The sequence below is a fragment of the Ricinus communis genome, chromosome 7 (assembly GCF_019578655.1).
Source record: "Ricinus communis isolate WT05 ecotype wild-type chromosome 7, ASM1957865v1, whole genome shotgun sequence".
NCBI classification, from domain to species: domain Eukaryota; kingdom Viridiplantae; phylum Streptophyta; class Magnoliopsida; order Malpighiales; family Euphorbiaceae; genus Ricinus; species Ricinus communis.
Genome location: NC_063262.1, coordinates 16,172,233 through 16,181,530, shown reverse-complemented (window position 1 = coordinate 16,181,530; position 9,298 = coordinate 16,172,233). Strand labels below are relative to the sequence as shown.

General features: G+C 39.3%; 1 non-coding gene across 1 annotated transcript; it reads left to right on the top strand.

The window, feature by feature from the left end:
* Positions 1-7,132: 7,132 nt before the first annotated feature.
* On the top strand, positions 7,133-7,240 carry LOC112533856. The gene has a single exon (XR_003078210.2). It is a non-coding gene; the product is annotated as a small nucleolar RNA R71 (small nucleolar RNA).
* The last annotated feature ends 2,058 nt before the right edge of the window (positions 7,241-9,298 follow it).

The window sequence follows — 9,298 nt, the reverse complement described above, 5'->3', positions numbered from 1 at the left end:
GATTACTTTTACTCTTAAATGGCCTTAGTAACCCCTACCTACATTAGTAGCCATTACTTGGTATTAATTACCCCATTAACTTGTATATGGTGGCTCTTAATAACCACTACTGATGGGCTACTTATGCAACCTACACTTAGGGCAGTGAACCTATCGATGCGGTCTAGCACTAGTGAGTATCAAGGTCGTATCACTGGAGATCGGGTAAACCTAAAGTTACTATTGTTCGTTATGTTATTAATCTGAAATAAGGTGTAAGAAGTCTAAATTAATTAACTAATGCTTATGAATGCAAATAAAGGAACAACAGCAACTGATAATCGAAAAACAAGCGTAACAAAGAAGCAAACCCAAAGGGAACCTAAGTGATGGAATTCTAAGGTTGATTTTATAAACTGCCTGATGGGTGCTACTCGTGTTAGCTACAATCTAAGGCAGTGTACCTATCGATGCAGTCTAGCACTAATGGCGAGTATCAAGGTCGTATTCCTCGGAAAAGTGAAAGCCCAGAGTTACTCCTTTGTTCTTTGTTATATTAACCTAAAATTAGCGATAAATAATTTCTAAACTAACTAATAGCTACAAGCTAAGTCCTAAGGGAGATGCAAGAGTGATTGATAAACGAAATAATCAAGACAAGAAGAAAAACCCAAAGGGAATCTAAACATAGTTGGCAATCAAACAAAAGATAAAGGATCGGTGAGTCTAATTATCCTACCCGTGGATGAATTCTTAACTGATAAGCATAGTTTTACACATATTTGCTTGCATATTATTGTGTATGTTCTTAGCAATTATTGTGCTTTTATTCCCAGATCACCTGTGTTTTGTGTTCTTTTGCATTTCAGGAACATTTATAGGACCATCACCGTTGTTTAAGCAATTATAGATTAATACGTGCGGAAACGGACGAGAATTCATCAAGATCGGACAAGAGCCTGCAATGCATACATTGAGCACGGCCTGGACTCTGGCCGTGCTCAACCATTGGCTATGATTCTTCAAATTGGCACTTTGGGCACGGTTTGTATACCCACGGCCTTGACGCGGCGTGGTGGCCAACACGAGGAGCAACACGGCCCGTGGTGGCCAACGAGGGCTACGGCCGTGGTGAAACCCTACCGGTGAGATCCACGGTTCGGCCGGCTGGACTTGGCCGTGCTTACCGGCCTGACCTTGACCACGGCCGTGTTGAGTTAAATATATAAGAAAAAATGAGTTTTTCTTAAGAAAAAGGAGGGGAGAAAGAGTGACATTGAGCCCTAGTGGGCTGGTTCGGTTTACACTGTCGAGTCGAGAGAGAGTTGCGGTGGTAAGAATCCGGAATCGTAAGATTAGGAGTGCAAAATAGTAGTGGAGCAATTCAAGAGGCAGTTTGGGAGATTAGACTCACTGATCCTTTATCTTTTGTTCGGATGCCAACTAGTTTAGATTCCCTTTGGGTTTGTCTTCTTGTCTTGATTATTTCACTTATCAATTACTCCTGCATCTCCTTTAGAACTTAGCACGTAGTTAATAGTTAGTTTAGAATTTATTCATCATCCATTTTAGGTTAATATAACAAAGAACAAAGAAGTAACTCGGGCTTTCGCTTTCAGAAATCGACCTTGATACTCGCCATTAGTGCTAGACTGCATCGATAGGTACACTGCCTTAGATTGTAGCTAACACAAGTAGCACACATCATTAACCGAATTCGGTTTCTCTCTCGAGATAACCGAATTCCTAAACCTAATAACCTAAAGTTGGAATCTCTTCCTAACGATTGATTCTTAAATTAGCATTAAGCTTTAATCCGCCTCTATTAAGCTTTGTTAATTCTTAATCCGGCTAGTTAATTATCCTTATCTCTAGCGATTATTAACCGGTTCTTGCTATTCAAATTCCAATTGCCAAACGGTTCTCAATCTCGTAAAGCAATCTAAACATCACAATTCACAACGTCTCATGAATAATGCATTATTTTATTAATACTGAAAACAAGAAGAATACAAAACCAACTCGAACAATCCAACAATATAATATCAATCCAACATAGTAAAGAAATCCCAATGGATTAAATCAATCTAGCTAATCATGTTCATTCTCAAAATATACAAGAATTCAATTACAACAATAAGCAAAGGTAGAGAAAACCCGATTACACCCTTGGATGAGAGTAAACAGCCCCAAATCCTTTTGCTCCAATTGAATCGATTCTTGTTCCTCTTGCTCGATTTGAAAATCAATCAACGAACCTCGCCTAATCTTCGATCCTTCAAGGAAATCCGATTGAAACCTTGATCCAAGTCTCCTTTTCTCTTAGTTTCAACTCAGAAAACCCTTAGAGAACGAAAAATTAGGGTTTGGGACGTTCTAACCCTAGCCTCCTCTCTTTCTCTTCTTTTCATTCTTTTAATTAATACCCCCTGTCGCCTCCAACACGGCCGTGTTCTCAACACGGGATGGTGTTCCTGGCCGTGTTACTCTTTGTGGCCGTGCTCCCTAAAATCTACTTCTTCTTTGATGTCCAACACGGCCGTGTTTGTACCCGTGTTGGTAACACGGCTCATGTTTGTGACCGTGTTGCAAACACGGCCAGTGTTGAGATCAACACGGCCGTAATGTTCGACTTCCTCGTGCTCGTGCCTTAGCTCGTTTGGGCTTTGGCGTCAATTATGCTCCAATTCTTTCCTTTTTCATCCTTTGACCTCTTTTGGACCTAATGCATACAAACATATGTATAAGGTGAGTGTTGAGACCAATTCACATCCAAATGTCCATAAAATCAATCTTAAAAACCCCATTTAGATGTGTGTATTTTACGCACATCACTGCCAATCTTGCTACCCGTGCCTAAATCCTAAATCAAACTCCGCTTCTCTCTCGAGCTCACTGAGTTCCTAAATCTGCACTAACCTAATAGAATCTCTTCCTATCAGATTATTACAGATTAGCATTAAGCGTGATTTAGAACTATTAAGAGTTGTTAATTCTTAATCCGGCTAATGAATTAACCTTATCTCTAAGTGTTAATTACCAGTTCTTACTACTTAATTGTCCAGAGGAGGTTGTGCAAAAGCCTCAAAACTGCGCGCTAATAAGGAATCGACTCCGATAAGCATCTAATACGCGTAAATCATCCAAATAGCTTGGTTTCTGCCCGTAAACCTATCGAGGAGTCCGAAAACCTAAAAAATTCATAAACATACCATAGTGCGATCAAACAGGAATAAATATGACTCAAATATGCGAATAAATGACTGATAAATAGTCAATAAACATGCATAGAATCATCTACATCAAACTACCCCACACTTGAGAGTTTGCTTATCCTCAAGCATTCAACAACTCTCTCCTCAAATAGAAACCAAATGACTCAATCAAATACATTGGAGAAGGTTAATTCAAAATAAGTCTAGAAACTCCGTGACGAGTTTCCTTAAAACCCCCAAATCACTAAATCCTTGAGATAAAGAACAAAGTTAATAAAGCTGCTAAAATTAAAATGATAAACTATCTAAACTGAGAATTGGAGAACCATGCCTTACAAGATGTCACTCGAAACACACAAGTGTATATAGGTGAGAAGAATATTGCCAAGCTCTCAGCGCAAAAGTACAGAACAAAGTGCTTACCATAGGCTTGCTTATAGATCCGATCTCCACTATTGTGAAATAGTCAATAAACATTATCAAAGGATCTTGAGCCAGGTTGTAATAGGGTTAATGGTAAGGTACGAAGAATTATGGAAAGTAAGCTGAAAGTTGCTGGAAAATTATGCAGGTAATGCAAGAATATGGCCAAGGATCAAACACTGTACCAAAATTAAACACTAAGTTGTTCTAATAATAAGATGATGCTCGAACTAAACCCTTATTCTTAAATTTTTATTTTTAAATTTTTTTTTCTCTCCTGCAACAACAAAACGCATGATGAAGTAATACAATGCTCAATGAAAGTAGTAAAATGATATGTATCATTTGGATTGAAGGGAGCATCTATGAAAAATCAAGTAACTTAGTGAATGCAAATTGATCCAAAATAAAATGCAGCATAAATGTACATTATTTCCAGCAATAATGGTAGAAAGAATGGTGGAATGAATAGAAGTGGTAAAACGAGTGTCAGATTTAATTTATAATGAAAGAAAAAGGCTAAGGCTCAAAATGGGTTCATTAAGGGAAAAAACCAGGTTAGGCTTTTGGCCAAATTGTGTAATACCTAAGTGCCCAAATCATCTCATGACTATCAACAATTCATGTAATCTTAAAATTCATCACAAAGCAAGTTCTAGAAATAAAAATTCTGCACAATGCTCACTAATAAAAAAAGAATGGAGCATAAAGCCTCACCATTGAATGGGATAAAATTGCATGAATTCTCAAACCAGAGTTTAAACAATTAAACAATCTAATAAGCATCAAAATTAACAGTGTTCTATATCCAAGATAAAGTGAGATGAAAGGATTAAGGAAAAACACTAGTTTTACCTGGCTTGATTGAAACTAAGAGATTCGTTCATTGCCTTCTTCCCATAAAGACGCGATACAAGCAATAAGGGTCCATTCAAAAGAAAGAAAATCATTAACTACTCGATTAAAACAAAACTCAAGATAAGGACAGTAATAATGAATGGACTCAATCAATAAGGGAAATTAAAACAAGATAAAAACAGCAAAGACAAAATTGGTACTTGCACAAATCTACGGTACCTACCCCACACTTATGAAAAACACTGTCCTCAATGTGAACAAGGTAGGCACTCCAAAATAAAAGGAATAAAATACGTAAAATGAAGCTAATTATGGGAGTCCATAAAAGAAATCAGAAAACTAAGAGAAAAACAAGACGACAAAAAGAGATAAAAACTAGAAAGTCTACTATATACTGCCCTTGATGTGTACTTTAACACTTAAAAATATGTTAGTCCTCAAAATTACGTACGAGCATCAAGTAGGCTAACTCTTGCAAAACTCAAGAATAAACACATCCCAAGCAACATCTAGTAAAAAGTTCAATAAGATAGCATCTCCTTAAAATCAAACTCACTAAAAACAGACTGAAATATCTAACTACAAATAACTACATAAAATAAAAAAAATGTCCAAAAATTCAGAAAGCAATAATAGATTTGGGAATGCCTCCCGAAGGTGCTTCTTTTTGTTTGAGTTGTCTAGCTGGACTCTGCATCAGCATTCCTGCATCACGGGCAAATTAAGAAGGTAGGCTCAATGTAAGTTGGGGCTCGAGGCATATAAGCGCAATGAGAAGGTCCGATGTGTGCGGTAAATGACCAAGGAGCCGCTCTCTAGACCGATTTGGGATGTCCATTTATCCACTCTGAATTCCGGCTAAGTGACCTGTCAAAAACAAACTTGCAACTACCCTTCTCAGGTCTATCATAGCACAAAGTCTCATATTGATACAAGTTGTTTTTTTCAGATGAATAACACATACTAATAGGGCAAGAAACATGTATAGCATCATCCATTTGTACATCTTGTGGTTGTGTATTACATGCAAGATCAATTCTATCAATACTACAAATGGCATGAACATGGTCGGTGGAAGAACTATCAAATGAGGGTAAACTAAAAGTGACACAGTCATCCCCTACATGAAGTTCTAACTTCCCTTCAAATACGTCTATTTTAGCTCTAGCTGTGGCAAGGAAAGGTCTCCCCAAAATTAATGGTGCACCATGCTCATTGTCCATATCCAAAACCACAAAGTCCACAGGAATATGAACTTATCTACCTTAACTAGCACATTTTCCACAATTCCCCTAAGGAGCTTAACAGAACGGTCAGCTAATTGAACGCACATCCTAGTGGATTTTGCCTCCCCCAAACCTAGTTTATTGAACAAACTAGTGGGCATGACATTTATGCTAGCCCCCAAATCAGCTAATGCATCATCAACACACAAATTACCTAAAGTGTAAGGAATAGTGAAACTCCCTAGATCGTGATGTTTCTCTGGCAACTTGCTCTGAAACACCATTGAGCACTCCTCGTTAAGCTGAACATAGGCGACCTCCTCCAACTTCCTTTTTCTGCTAAGTATGTCCTTTAAGAACTTAGCATACTTTGGCATCTGCTCCAATGCATCAATAAAAGGTAAGTTAATATGCAGTTGTCTGAAATATCTAAAAACTTACTGAACTGCTCTTTCACCTCTGCTTGTTTAGCTCTAGCAGGATAAGGGATCTTAGGTTCATATTCCCTGACTGGAATTGATTTCACCTTTCTTCCCTCAAGTTCCCTAACCTTACTGCTCACCTCAACCTGAACATCAATAGTGGCGTCATCAAAAACAGGCTTAGAAGGAGCTGAAACTAACTTACCTGAACGCAAAGTGATGGCGTTCACGTGCTCCCTTGGGTTAGACTCGGTGGTGCTCGGAGAGCTCCTTACTGCCTCTCGGACAACATCTTAGAGATTTGGCCAATCCGGGTCTCCAAGTTCGAATCGAGGCTACTTTGGTTCCTAAGTGCACTATCGGTTCTTTGGAACCTCATCTCCGTGACGTCACAAACTTCATCATAAGCTCCTCTAAATTTGACTTCTTTTTGGTAGAGGAGGAGCTTGTGCGAGCCAGTGACTGTTGTTGCGGTGGCGATGAAGTCTCTCGAAAACCAGTGGACCACGAGCATTATTGTTCCTCCAAACTGAAGTTGAGATGATTGTGCCACCCAGGGTTATATGTATTGCTATAAGGATCGTTCTGCTGCCTTGGGGCATTCCCATATAGTCAACTGCTCAACATCGGAAGACATAGCGAATTAGATGGAAAAGTAGTAGAGGATGAAGCAAACATACCTCCCATGATGCGATTCGCTGTAATGCGGTCCACCATAAAACTTCGCGATAGCGTTAGTTGCATGAACCGACATCAGGTTGGTCAATCTTCTTGGCTAGAAGCTCCACTTGAGCGCCAATTACTGTAGAGTCCACTTGGTTGACCACTCCCTATCTTCCTGGTCGGCTCTTGAGGGATTGCCAACGATAGTTGTTCATGGCCATTTCCTCTATCAGTTCCGAGCCTACTCGGGCGTCTTCTTGTTTAGCGCCCCACTGCTGCGGCATCCACCATCGCCTCATTGCAAGGTTCAACCCGTAGAAGGTCCAGACACCGCATCCACACCGGCAATCCGTGATGTGGGCGGCATCTCAAAAGATCTTTAAACCTCTCCCATGCATCGTACATGCTTTCATCATCAAATTACATAAAAGAAGATATGTAAATTTCTAAGTTTAGCAGTTTTAGCGGGAGGAAAATACTTATATAAAAAATTTTCAGCCAACGCCCTCCAGGTAGTAATTGTTTACTGTGGAAGGGATTGCAACCATCTTTTAGCTCTGTCCCTCAAGGAAAATGGAAACAATCTCAGTTGAATGGCGTCATCGGTTGTTCCGTTTATCTTGAATGTGTCACAAATCTCTAAAAAATTAGAGATATGTGCATTGGGATCCTCGTTGGGCAATCTTCCAAACTGCACGCTCTGCTGGATCATCTAGATCACGTTGGCTTTTATTTCAAAATTGTTGGCCGCTACAGCAGGTCTGACTATACTAGTTTTCGTCCCATCCAAAGATGGTCGAGCAAACTCGTACATCGTCCTCTGATCCTCATCGGCTTGGGGGTTGAGGTTCTCCATCGCGTCAGTTCCTTGAACCTGAATTGTAACTCCGTCCTCCTCCTCAACTGCCTGCAAACATCGTCTCAATAATCTGAGAGAGCGCTCCGGGTCGGATAAGGGTATTATGGGATCAGGGTTAGAGCTCTGGGTCATATACTACCTGAAACCGACAGCCAAACAACCACCAATCAATCAAAAATAATACAATAAATAAAAGAAACCAAAAAAATAAAGAATAAATGAATAAACAAATAATGACTAAATTAACATAAAAACAATTCGCTCTAGTTTACCGTTACTGTTCCCCGGCAACGGCACTAAAAACTTGATGGGCTACTTATGCAACCTACACTTAAGGCAGTGAACCTATCGATGCGATCGAGCACTAGTGAGTATCAAGGCCATATCCCTGGAGATCGGGTAAACCTAAAGTTACTACTGTTCGTTATGTTATTTAATCTGAAATAAGGTGTAAGAAGTCTAAATTAATTAACTAATGCTTATGAATGCAAATAAAGGAACAACAGCAACTAACGATCGAAAAACAACTGTAACAAAGAAGAAAACCTAAAAGGAACCTAAGTGATGGAATTCTAAGGTTGATTTTATAAACTGCCAATCTTGCTACCCGTGCCTAAATCCTGAATCAAACTCCGTTCCTCTCTCGAGCTCACTGAGTTCCTAAATCTGCACTAACCTAATGGAATCTCTTCCTATCATATTATTACAGATTAGCATTAAGCGTGATTTAGAACTATTAAGAGTTGTTAATTCTTAATCCGGCGAGTGAATTAACCTTATCTCTAAGTGTTAATTACCAGTTCTTACTATTTAATTTTCAGTTGTAAAAAGCATTTCTCAATGTCAAGGAACAATCCAAAAGACAATTAATTTAACTTCTCAAATTAATTGAATCAAATTTTATTACTAAACACTAAGAAGATTACAAAAATGGCAGATAAAAAAAATCCAATATTTAAACACAAACCATCAACAAAGATGAATCCCAATGGGTTCGGCAATCCTAGCTACTCATAATGAAAGAAACAAATACAAAAGGAAATAAATAACAGAAAACAAAATGAAACATATAACCGCTCTTCTATCGAATCGGAGTGGGAATGTCGCAAGTGCCAATTCTGAAACCAGCCTCAAGTATGGATCTTGGATGTCTCGGTCAATCGTCTAGAAACTTCAATCTTGGCTTGAATCCTCCAAATCAATCCTTTGAACTGACGTTGGTCTCCCAAAATGTCAAGAACAGAGGTGCAGAAGTGAGGGTCGCGCGCGTAGAGATGTCATGAAATCAGAAGCGGAACCCTGTCTCGTTTTGCATACGCCTATTTATAGACAGAACTGCCTTCGCCGTGCCATGGCCCGTGCCATGGTCCATGCATATATGCACGGCCCGTGCCATGGGCCGTGCAAATATGCACAGCCCATGCAACGGGCACCAACCTCCATGAAATGCAAAATTTCTGAAATTGTCCAGAGGAGGTCGTGCAAAAGCCTCAAAACTGTGCGCTAACAAGGAATCGACTCTGATTAGCATCTAATACGCGTAAATCATCCAAATAGCTTGGTTTCTGCCCGTAAATCAATCAATCTCTATCGAGGAGTCCGAAAACCTGAAAAATTCATAAACATACCACAGTGCGATCAAACAGGAATAAA